This window comes from Hydra vulgaris, chromosome 11 (assembly GCF_038396675.1).
Source record: "Hydra vulgaris chromosome 11, alternate assembly HydraT2T_AEP".
Lineage (NCBI taxonomy): Eukaryota > Metazoa > Cnidaria > Hydrozoa > Anthoathecata > Hydridae > Hydra > Hydra vulgaris.
Window position 1 is genome coordinate 41,339,645 of NC_088930.1, and position 12,856 is coordinate 41,352,500.

General features: G+C 28.7%; 1 long non-coding RNA gene across 1 annotated transcript; it reads left to right on the forward strand.

The window, feature by feature from the left end:
• Window positions 1–5,505: 5,505 nt before the first annotated feature.
• LOC136087266 (uncharacterized) lies at window positions 5,506–7,129 on the forward strand. The gene is made up of 2 exons (XR_010641674.1): window positions 5,506–5,698; window positions 6,622–7,129. It is a non-coding gene; the product is annotated as an uncharacterized LOC136087266 (long non-coding RNA).
• The last annotated feature ends 5,727 nt before the right edge of the window (window positions 7,130–12,856 follow it).

Sequence of the window (12,856 nt, forward strand, 5' to 3'; positions counted from 1 at the left end):
TCGTTGGCACTCCATGTCCAATGTGTTTTTGCAGCTGACTTAAAAAATAATGACCTTGTATTCAAGTTTAAACTTGGCACTATTTAGGTATTCTAACTAGCCAGCAAGGTAATAGTCAGAGCTGCACAACGACGGTGCTTTAAAAAAATGATATCATCATTGCAGTTATCTAGAAATTTCTCTTAAAAGAAAGACTTTAAGTTGAACAGCTCAAGGTCCAGCTTCTCTCTCTGTTTTTCTTATTCTACTAAACAAAACTGGTTGCAGGTGCAAACATAGTTTTAACAAATGTATGTAGTTGTTGCGTAACCTTGAGGATTATTAATACCAATGTAATATAACTTCAATCGACTACAACTTTTCTAAATCTACAAAATAAATTCTGAAACCAGAAACAGTTATCTGTTGAAAGTTTTTGAAATAAATTGCTTCTACACACTTTCCTGTTTAAACTAAACTTTTCATGCAGGTCGAACATGAGATCTGCAAAAAGTTTCCTAGTTTAGGCTTTTATTAACATCTTGACACTTGACTTGAAAATTTTTTTCGAGAATAAACATTACAACTATAAGAATCATGCGTTTAACAAAAATACAATGAAAAACAGAGAGCAAAAAGTAACGAAAATTAGCATAACTTTACATTAAAAAGTTTTAAATATAATATTTAACATAGAATAAAATAGAAACTATGACTGTTCCGGAGAACATTCTGACCCCTCCAATTATCATCCAATAAGACTTCTTTCTGTTATTAGCAAGGTCTTTGATTCTTTAATCAACAAATTTCTACATCCCATCTTGAGTCAAATAACTTTCTGTCAGATATGGTTATGTTAAACATGGTTTTCATCTTTTATATGATATGATTATGTTATATATGGTTATATTAAATATGGTTTTCATATCATATGGTTATGTTAAATATGGTTTGACATATCCAGATATGGATATGTCAAATATGGTTTTCTATCCTCTCTCATAACGGCTAACTTACTTTTAAAAAAAAGTATTGTGTACTAGATGGAAGCGGAGAGGCTAAGGCTATGCTCCTGACATACCTAAAGGTTTCGATAAAATTTGGCATGCTCAGAACATTTCATTTGCTTAGAACAGCAACCGATCTTAAATTTGATCTCACTTTTGTAGCAGATTGGAAATTGCAGTGACTTGTGAATTTTAACTCCAACCAAAACTCAGTTATTAACTGCAAACAACTATTGCAATACTGTCAACATTTCTATATTGATAAACAACAACCCTCTTATTAAGTTCTTTTCTTTACATCTTTTTGGATTATCGTTCACTACTGACCTATCATGGAAACATTTTATACAATTAATTGCTAAATTAGGATCTGCTAAGGATGCTTTTCTTTATCGTGCGTGCAAATTTCATACTCCTGATTTCATTCTCTACCTCTACAAATCTTTTTTTGGTCCCTGAATGGAATACAGTGACAAATAAGATTATATTTATGATCTCTGATAACTTCAGGCATTGCGTTCAATAGAGGAAGGAACGGAAGCAAAAATTGGTGATAGCTCTAGACAAGCCAATAAAGAAAAAAATCTTAGTCTCGAGTTTTATAGAAAACGCGTTTTACTGACGAATAAAAACGCAAACGTTTTGCTGACGAATAAAAGCACAAACTTTCCGCTGACAAATAAAAAGGCAAATGTTTTACAGACGAATGAAAACGCAAACGTTTTGCTGACGAATAAAGAAGCACTCGGCAATATTTATACTTGAGGAAGTTGACAAAGAAAAAAACTGTTCCATACTCCTACCTTTTTACAATTTATAAGAAATTAAAAAGGCAAAAATTATGGAATTGCCAGCTTTATTGGATCACACTGTAGGTAATTTCACCATAGATTCCGTGTACAATGTTAGGGTTAAACAATTAATTTTATACAGTAAATGGGGTTGTGATTTTTTTACTGACCAAAGCGGGATGTTTTCACTTCCAGAGAATTCTGAACTTATTTCTGATGCAAATTTGTTTATTAGTTCCCTGGTAACAATTAGATTATTTGATGACTAATAACTAGTGCAGCTATTTGGCAACATCCGACTCCTTTGTCTGTTTGTTTTTGTCAACCTAAATGCATAGAATTTTGCAAGGAGACTCCTGAGAAAACTTAGGTTGTTGTAGATGAAATAAAACGACAATTGAACGACTTGGTTAAAGTGTCTGCTAGGCCTAAAAATAAAAATTCCTATCAATATGAACTGTCAACATTACATGGTTGGATTCGGTGTAAAGAAATAGTATTACATATTTCCTACAACCTGTCTTTTTAAACATGGTCAGCCAAATATGTAGAAAAAAAGCGACTACAGAAAGAGAAAAAACTTTGGTACCAAACCGTTTTTGTGAGAAGCTAGGGGTTTTTTTTCAGTATATATTTTGCTGTTTAATAAAATAAGTTACATAAGAATTTCACTTAAAAAATATAAATAAATAAGACAAAAAATTTGAATAAAGAAGACAGCTAAAAAAACAGACCGGTACTCAAAGAAGATATTGGTGATGCAGTACCACCTCAATCTTTTCATAGAGCCCCTTAAAAAAATAAATCTCGTTAAAAAGTTTTTATAAACTGCAGATATTAGTAAATGTAAAATATCTAAATTAAATTCTCAAAGATTTACAACATATAAACCAATACAACATATATTAATAATATATAATACATAATATATATAATATATAAATAAACCAATACAAAAATAACTAAAAGATTAGACGTAATAATAATAAAAGAATTAATAATAATAAACGTACAATTACTTCCTTTAGAGAATAAAAAGTAAAACTATTTAGAAAAAATTCATCGGAGTTAGAATCCTCAGTTTTTTTACTTGAAACTCTAATGAGTTTAATGATTTTGCCATATTATCTTTTTGAGCATTTTTTGTCTGAAAACAATTTCATATCTTAGGTCCTTGAAATGCTATTGAAAACTCTGTATATTTATTTAACTTCTTCGGCAGTTTAAAGAAATTTGATTGATTTGCTCATCGGAAATACTTTTCATTTATATTTTTTTCAAAGTTACAAATAGAATTAGTTGGAGTGAGATTGTTTGTATATTTATATATGAAAACTAGGTAATGATAAACATTTATTTCATAAACATTCATCATTTTGATGTTTCTTGTTAAGGGTTTAGTGCGCTCCCCTCGTTTTTTCCCATATATAATTCTGCTTGCATGTTTTTGAACACTAAGTTTTTTTTTTAAGTTTTGTAGATTGCGTACTACCTCATGTAATATCGGCATATTTGATAAAACAATAAATTGATTTGAAGTATATTAATTTAAGACATAGTATATTAACATAAGGAAACCATCTGTATGATGTATTTATTCTTTTAGTTATACGTATTTATAAATCAACTCGGTACATCACTAACTTTTGATTGTAAATAATTAATATGAGGAAGTCAAGATAAATACTTGTCAACAATCAATCAATCGTTTTATTTCTGAAATAAAATTTTACATTTAAGGATGTTTACAAGTAGTAAATTTACTAATATAAAGTAAACACCAACTAATGTTAATAATATCTCATTAAAATAATTATAATGCTAATTTTCACAATATATAATAACAATAATAAACTTTATAACATAAAAATAACGGTGTTAATAATAATAATAATAATAATAATAATAATAATAATAATAATAACAACAACAATAATATCATCCTATCAAAGCATCCTTGTTGTGCAGCTCTGACTATGACCTTGCTGGCTAGTAAGAATACCTTGATAGTGCCAAGTTTAGATTTGAATACCAGACCACTGTTTTTAAAGTCAGCTGCAAAGACTCATAAAACATGGAATGCCTAAAATAGGAGGAATGTGATGGTAAACAACATTAAAGCAGCCCTGAGGTTGACTACATTAGGGATCACCACTTTAAACTCCTGCAATGAGGCGTTAAAATATTCATTTCATATTAAATATCAGTCAAAGAACAAAATTTTCTATATTTTTTTGTTGCATATAAGTATAACAATTAAAATTTTTTAATAATGCTTACTTTTAAACAGTATTTCCATTACGTTGCGCATCCATATTACAAGCTGCCAGTTGTCAGCTACATCTGCCATGAATATGGCACAGTGGACGATACTATAATTGGAGTAAAAAGAATAGGGACTTTTTGCAAAAGGGGGGGGGGGAGGATAGAACACAATACCTATATATACAGTGGCGGATACAGCATTTTTTGATCTTTGAGATAGCTAACTTCTAGACATGGAGCTAACTCCAAACATTTATATGTTTATATTTATGTCAAATAATGAGAGTTTGCAAAAAATTGCAATGATTGGAGACTGGGAACAAAAAAGCCCTAAAATTTTTACTATACCTGCCCCAAACGTGAGAGCAACAAGTTGATAAAATATTTTTTGCACTATTCTCAACTAAACTTATATTCATCGATAATTTTTAAGTTTCATAGTATTATCTCTCACCATTCAAAATTTAGGACCATATAAAGTTTAAACCCCCTCAATTTGAGGGGGTTGTAATTTTTATATGGTCATAAATTTTGAACGCTGAGAGATAATACTATGAAACTTAAAAATTATCGATGAATATAAGTCTAGTTGAGAATAGTACAAAAAATATTTTATCAACTTGTTGCTCTCACGTTTGGGGCAAGTGTAGCAAAAATTTTGGGGCTTTTTTGTTCCCAATCATCGCAATTTTTTGCAAACTCTCATTATTTGACATAAGTATAAACAAATAAATGTTTGGATTCAGCTCCATGTCTGGAAGTTAGCTATCTCAAAGATTAAAAAATGCTGGATCCGCCACTGATATATATATATATATATATATATATATATATATATATATATATATATATATATATATATATATATATATATATATATATATATATATATATATATATATATATATATATATTATATATATATATATATATATATAGGTATTGTGTTTTATCCTCCTCCGACTAGTTGCCATACAGAGGCTACATTACCAAAGCCCGCAAAGACGAATTCAGCTCATTAAAGAGCATCATAATTCGCTTTGCAGACCAAGAGTAAGTGATTTTAAGAAGAACAAAGGAACCAGAGTAAAATTCAGAAAAAGTAGAGTTAGAAAGATAGCATAAAGAAAACGGACAGATATTGCTCGAGATATAAGAATGTGAAAGTTATCAATAATGATAATTTTAACATTATTGAAATTTTTTAGGTCAATTATTTGCAGAAACTTAAATTTTTTAGTTATTATAGAAAACATGTTTTAACTTTTGGAGAAATGTTTCAGTTGTTAATTTAATGTTTTGTCATTATTCAAAACATTAATAAAAAAAAATTAACGAAATAGTGTTTTTAAAATAAAGTAATTATCATCTTGCTTTAATAAAAATTAATGCTCAGTAATTATAAATGTTTATAAAAAATTAGAAATGTTAATGAATAATTACAAATGTTAATGAATAATGTTAATGCATAAAGTTTTGGATGATTTAATAAAAGTTATTTTCAGTAAACTTTAGTCCAATGAAACTCGTATGTTGTTTAATTCTTAAACGTTAGTTACGTACTTTATACCGCAACGACTTTGATCTTAGAACTGACGTTTACTGCTTTCATCTGTTTTATACTTCCATTGTTTGATTAGTTGGATTAATTATAAGGTTTGATGTTATTAATTAAAATTATTAATATAACTTATTTATATTGTTTTTTATATCTAGAAAATGACATTTGGAGCATTAATTGCTAATCGAGTTTTTGTAACTCTATTTTATAACTACATTTTGTAACACTTGAACATCTGAGAGCGCTATATCGACGATCAAAAAAACACGACTAAGGAAAAAAGATCTAACGTTTTATGGCGAAAAATTAGTATGAGGTGTATGTTCTGCCATTGTTTAACTAATGACTTTAAAATACATTAACTTTTTAATTTTTTTATTGCAAAAAGTAGAACCACAACTTAACAATTTAGCTTAACAGCTAAACTAAAACTATTTTTTTTTTAGATTTTTTTTTTTAGAGATAATTTAATTCAAAAATTAGGTCATTTTATAAACCTAAATATTTTTGAAAGTATTTGGTGTTTTTTTGATTTAATAACAAAATCGATTATAGCATTATATTACCCTACTAGTGTGCATAATTATGAAAGATTTTTTAAATTAACATTCGAAAAAAATTAAATTGACATTTGTAAAACTATTTTTCATTGTAATGTAATGTAATAACATTGCAATTGTTTTGGCAATTGCAGTAACAATAGCCATTACAATTGCAATTCAAATAGTTTTTTTTTTGTTTTGAAAAACTGTTGTTATTTACTACTGTTTATTGTTACTTTTGATGCGAGGCTGTGAAAAAATACGTGATGGAAACGTTTACTCGATTTTTAAAAACGTTAATTGCTGAAAACAACTTTGTGGTTTAAAAGTTGCATAACTTTTCATAATGATAAACAATAAGTGTGGTATTTTTGGAACGTTAATAATTAGTTCTAACTTATGGTAACTGTATTGTTTTCATTTCACATTTAAAAAAAATTGATGAAGCGTTTAAAATTTTTATAACTGTATTATAGACGATGGGGTACACGCATTATTGGCAATTAAAAAAGGTGATTGAACCTTCAAAATGGAATGAGTTTTTAGTTGGAGCCCATAAAATTATTGCTGCCGCTATCGATCAAAACTATCCCATCGAGGACAAATCTGCTGGAGATGTTATTTGTATCAATGGCTCAGGTGATGAAGAATACGAAGATTTTGAAATTACTTCCGATAATCTTAAATGGACTTTTTGCAAGACTGCCCGTAGGCTATATGACCCAGCTGTAACTGCAATCCTTATTCTGCTGAAAGAATTTGTTGGGGAGGATGTTAAAATTACATCTGATGGCAAATGGGACGAAGAAATGTGGGAGTGGGGTAGAGAACTTTACAAAGATGTGTTTAACAAACAGCCTGACTCGATTTTGGGTTGACGACTTTAATCAGTAACCAATGACTATTTCTTAAACTTTTGTTTGTTCAGTATCAATAATAAGTGTAGTACATATATAAATAATATAAATACATAAATTTTATGTAGGTTTTGTATTTGTATTAAATCTTGTTTTAAAGCTTTATGCATTAAACGTTTTACATACGCATATTCACGGATACTTCAAGCAATGTAAAATTGGGTTTTGCGTCACATGTTTTTCAAAAAATTAATTTCCACAGTTTCAAAACTCACTGTTTTTAAAATACTAGTTATTTCTTTCTGTTCGCGTTTTAATCTTCAAATAGAAATATTATGAATGATCTTTTTTTCCTTTTAAAATAAATATTTACATTAAATGATTGAATAAAAATATTGTCAAGTAATGAACTCAGCCGTGGCGCAGTGGTTAGAGTTCTGTCTTAGTGAGCCTAGGTTCGGCACCGGTTCTAGCCCTTTAAGCAACATTGGTAAGGATAGTGGCGCGAAACTTCCTTATTATATGTTTTTCCGCGGTGCTCTGTTATGTAAGATCGTAATGACTTTTGGGAGCACCTTAGTAACTGAAAAAAAAAAATGAAATAATTGCTAATGATTTGGGATCACTTTTCCGCTTTTAACAATTTTAATTGAAATTTTTATTATATTGTGTCCATAGCCGTAACCACAATTTTGATATTGGGGGGCCTGGGGTTTCTTCGTTTAAAAAAAAAAGGAGGAGGGAGAGTTACGATCAAGGAAAAATTTGAAATTAATAACTTATAATAACTAAAACAAACCTTTTTAAATTAGTTTTTGAGTACACTTATTGCAGTGTTCAGAAAAGTAATTCGATATATTAATAAATTTTTTGCTCGACATTACTTAACTACTCTTGTTCTCAACAACTCTTGTTATCAGCAAACAAACAAACAAACAATTGCCTTCTAATAGAATGCTGATGATAATTCGAAAAATGTAGATAATAACATTATTCGATTTGACAATCGAGTTGTGATGTGTAAAAACCGCACGTGTATTACAATAAATACTTCATTTTCTGCAATAAAATGCAGTATTGAGAAAATGTAAGGTTTTCGCAGATTTTAAGTTTATCTCAAGAAAATAAATGCTATAGAAATAAAGTCATTCTATATGTTTTACAATTGGCTTTTTATAAAAAAAAATTTTTTTTTTAAATTAATGGGGGGAGGGGGGACCCTGGGCCCCCTACCTTAAATGCTTTTCATCCCAAGCTGTTATCTAAAGAACTTTATTAAAACTTCAAATTACTTCAAATTACCTATGATAGATTTAACAACCATAAATAGGATTTATATTATCTTCTGGTTCTAAAAGCTTGCTCAGAAATAATCCAGACAAAAAAAAGGTCTCCCGCGGAAACAGCAGCTATGTATGTAATTGTATCTATATATATTATTCATATTACAAGAAATCAGCGTAAAAAGTTCCTCCCTGAACTATATGCAGCTAACCCAGCCATAATTCAAATTACCTTTGATGGATTTAGAATCTATGCATTGGATTTATAATGTTTTCTGGTTCTAAAAGCTAGCTCAGACATATTCCAGAAACAGACATATTTTCCGCGGAGACAGCATGTAAACGTATGTAAACGTAGCTCTGTTGCTTAGGTGCACACACACACACAAATAATAAATAGAGAAGCACACACAAAAGTAATATCGTATATAGAAAAGATAAAGGATAAGATTAAATAAAGACATTAAATTAAGGTTCAAAAATGCTTTACCTCAAGATATTTAAGACTATTTTTGCAAAAGGGTGTTTTGATGTTTGTTTTTAATGTTTGTTGATAGTTTGTTGATGGTTGTTTTTAATGTTTGTTTTCATGATGACTAAATGACATTACTATAGTTAAAGCCCCTTGCAAAGCTCTAAAAAAAGAAAATGAAAAGATAAAAGCTAATCAAGTAAAGTTAAACAATCAGTTGCTGAATTACGAAAAAGTTCAAAAAGACATCGAAGAAAGTTTATCGCTTCATCAAGATTGTCGCGATAAAAAGGTTAGTGACTTCGAGAAAAAAATTTATTTAAAATCTAGTTTAGGAAGCGAAGACAAAACAAAAATACGACAAAAGAAGAAGAAATAACTTAAGATTTCAGGGAATTACTAAAAACGAGTCAGAAAGTTGGGATGATTCGGAAATAAAAATAATAAATATACTTGAAAATAATCTAAATGTAAATGGAGTGAAAATTGAAAGAGCTCATCAGACAGGTAAGCCTAATACAAACAAGCCAAGAACTATTGTGATCAAGTTACTCGACTATAAAGATAAAAATTCTGAAAAATGCAAACAAACTTAAAGGTTCAGGAATATATATAAACGAAGATTTCTCTGTCAAAATATCATTAATATAACTATAAAGATAAAAATTCTGAAAAATGCAAACAAACTTAAAGGTTCAGGAATATATATAAACGAAGATTTCTCTGTCAAAATATCATTAATACAAAAAAAATTATTCAAAGAAAGAAAGTTACACAGAAACAACGGTAAGTATTGTAGTGTTATTTACAATAAATTAATTCTTAAGGATTTTAAAAAATCAAACATTTGAATAATTTTTTTTTTTAATTTAATATTAAAATTACTTTTATTCAAAATGGCTGATGAAACTGACAGATCCGATTTTGAGTTGAAAACATTTCATATTAATAACCTAATACTTTTAAATCAAAGTTCGGATCACAACATTAATTTTTATAATAATGACGAAGTAATTAAACATATTAGCCCATTATATTACAGCTCAAACTCAAAAAATATCAGGAAAGGAATGGATACAAACTCATTTTCAATTCTCCATATTAACATTAGAAGTATTTATAAAAATTTTGAATCATTAAAACAGTTTTTATATAAAATCAAAATTAGTTTTAACATTATTTGCCTTAGCGAAACATGATGTAATGATAAAAATATTAAAAGCGATTCAAATTTCCATATACCTACTTACAATGTGGTTCACCAAGTTAGAGGTTGGGGTAAGGAAGGTGGGGGCCTATGTATATTTATTACTGATTCGTTACCATACAAACTTATGCAAAGTTTAAGCTCAACCACTAATGACTACGAATCATTATGCGTGGAAATCATTAGCAAAAGCTCAAGAACTATTATAGTGCATGCATTATATAGACCACCTACAGGAAAAATTAATGCATTCATAGACCAAATTATGAAAAAATTAAAAAAAAATCAAGCTTAAATAAAAGTGTGTATTTTATCGGAGGCATTAACCTCAAAAATTGGGAGTATGACGTTAATAAGTACATTAATAATTTCTTTAATGTCTTATTTCAATCTGTTTACCAGTCCATTAATCAATAAACCCGCGCGTGTAACTAAGAATAGTGCAACATCAATCGATCAAATTTTTACCAATGAATTTCTTACATCAAAAATAAAAACTGGAATACTTAAAACGGATATATCAGATCACTTTCCGATTATTATTATTTCAAATAAACGCAATAAGTCTTGCACTAAGTCGGGGTACATTAATTAGATGACCTAATTAACAGTACGTTTTGCACTTTCTAACATCGTGTGCAATTCCTGTTTGCTTTCTCTATGCAACCTTTCTAACACGCTTCTTCTGTCTTTCACTCTAAGATATCTTCATTCTTCTCAAACTCAACTTACTCTCGGCCAGTAGAGGGGATATGACGCTCCTTTTGGAGCTGAACCAGTCTTTGCGGGTCTTGGTAATCTGGCCTCTATATGGCAATTAGCCGGAGGAGGATAAACCACAATACCGATAAGACTTGCAAAAATTCTCACAAAAAGAAAGTAACAACACGACTAATAAACGATACCTCCATTAAATCTTTTCATTATATTATATCATTTGAAAATGGGACGAAACTCTATTTAACTTAAATGCTGATGAAGCCTATAATATCTTCTTAGCTAAGTTTCTTAAATATTATAATAAAGCGTTTCCTAAAGTTGCAAAGTTAATAAAAGAAAAAACCCTTTTAAGCCCTTGGATAATAAAGGGAATTATTAAATCTTCAAAAATAAAACAGCGATTATATTGCAAATATCTTAAAAAAAGAACACTAAAAATGAAACTAACTATAAAAATTATAAACATTTATTTGAGTTAATTTTGAGACGTTCAAAAACTAATTACTATTTAAATCAAATAATAAAAAGTAATGGTTCACTAAACACATGGCATCATTAGAGAAGTAATTGGCAAGAAAAATTCAGACAGAAATGCTCTGCCAAAAAATCTAAAATTAAATAATAAATAAATCGTTAATAAATCTATGCTAGCAGAAACGCGTATTACTTTTTTGTTAATGTCTGTAAAAGTTTAGCCGCTAAAATTGAACCATCTCAAAATAAACTTTAAATCATACTTGACATCAAATAATGCTGTTATGCGTAATCGTGAACTTACGAAGGAAGAATTATTAAATTTAGTAACTTTGTTAAAAACTAACAAAAGTTCAGGTTTGGAAAATGTCAGCAGCAATGTCATTTTTAAATCAACAAAATACATAACAATACCACTATTACATGTTTTTAGTTTATTTTTAAAACATGGAGTTTTTCCTGAAAAACTTAAAAGTGCAAAAGTTACACCAATTTTTAAAACAGGTGATCCTTTTGATGTTTTCAACTACAGACCAATCTCAGTTCTTAATTGTTTTCTCAAGATTTTATTGAGCATGTAATGTATAATAAACTTCATTCTTTTTTAAATGTAAATAATATTCTTTACAATAAACAATTTGGGTTTAAATCCGGTCATTCGACCGATCACGCAATAATTAATCTTGTACATGAAATATTTAAAGCTTTTAATGAAAAAAAATTTACTTTAGGTGTTTTTATCGATCTAAGTAAAGCGTTTGATACCGTAGATAATAATATTCTCCTATATAAACTTAAAAATTATGGCGTAATAAATTCTAACCTAAGTTAGAAAAATTATAATAAGTTAAAAATTATGATATCAGAATTTATGAAACCAATCTAATATGGTTTAAGTGTTATTTAAAGAATAGAAATCAATGCATTTTATATGATGGCAAAAAAGCAGATTTAATAACAATTAACTGCGGAGTCCCCCAAGGATCAATGCTAGGATCACTTTTATTTCTCATTTATATAAATGACTTGAGTAAATTAATTTAATTATTTAAACTAATTTTTAGAAAAAATGAATCATTTATACCCAACAAGATTTTCAAATAACAATTATACTCAACCAAAAACATTATTCTGCGATTAAATTCTCGATTACAATCAGAGGACCTAAATTATGAAACACGCTATTGGATAACTTTTTTTAACTATATTTAGGTGCCCCAAGTAGTCCTTACGGTCTTATCACAGAGCACCGCGAATGAGCATTTAATCGGAAGTTCACGCCTCCTTCCTAACCGATGTCACAAAACTTCCCCAGAGGTGGAGTTTGAACCACGGATCCTTTATTTCTGAGAGAAGTGCGCTACCACTGCGTCTCGGCTGCTCGCCGTGGCTACAAAGCGTGGCTGCTCGCTTTTATAATGAGTTATACAAATTTCTTCCCTTGATCAATTTAAAAATAAAATAAAAAATAAACTTTTGAAATTGAGAAAGAACGAGACTTCTTCTGAAACTTTTAATCACTTGTTTTTATATTTGTTATTTAATTTATTTTTGCTCATATTTATTTTTGATTTTATTCTGAATCTTTACCTTACTTTGATGTTAATGTTTTATCGCATTTTTATATATTTTTAAATTCAAAATCTTAATAAATAAAAGTTTGAAAAAAAAAAGTTTTATCTATATATAAAAAGTATC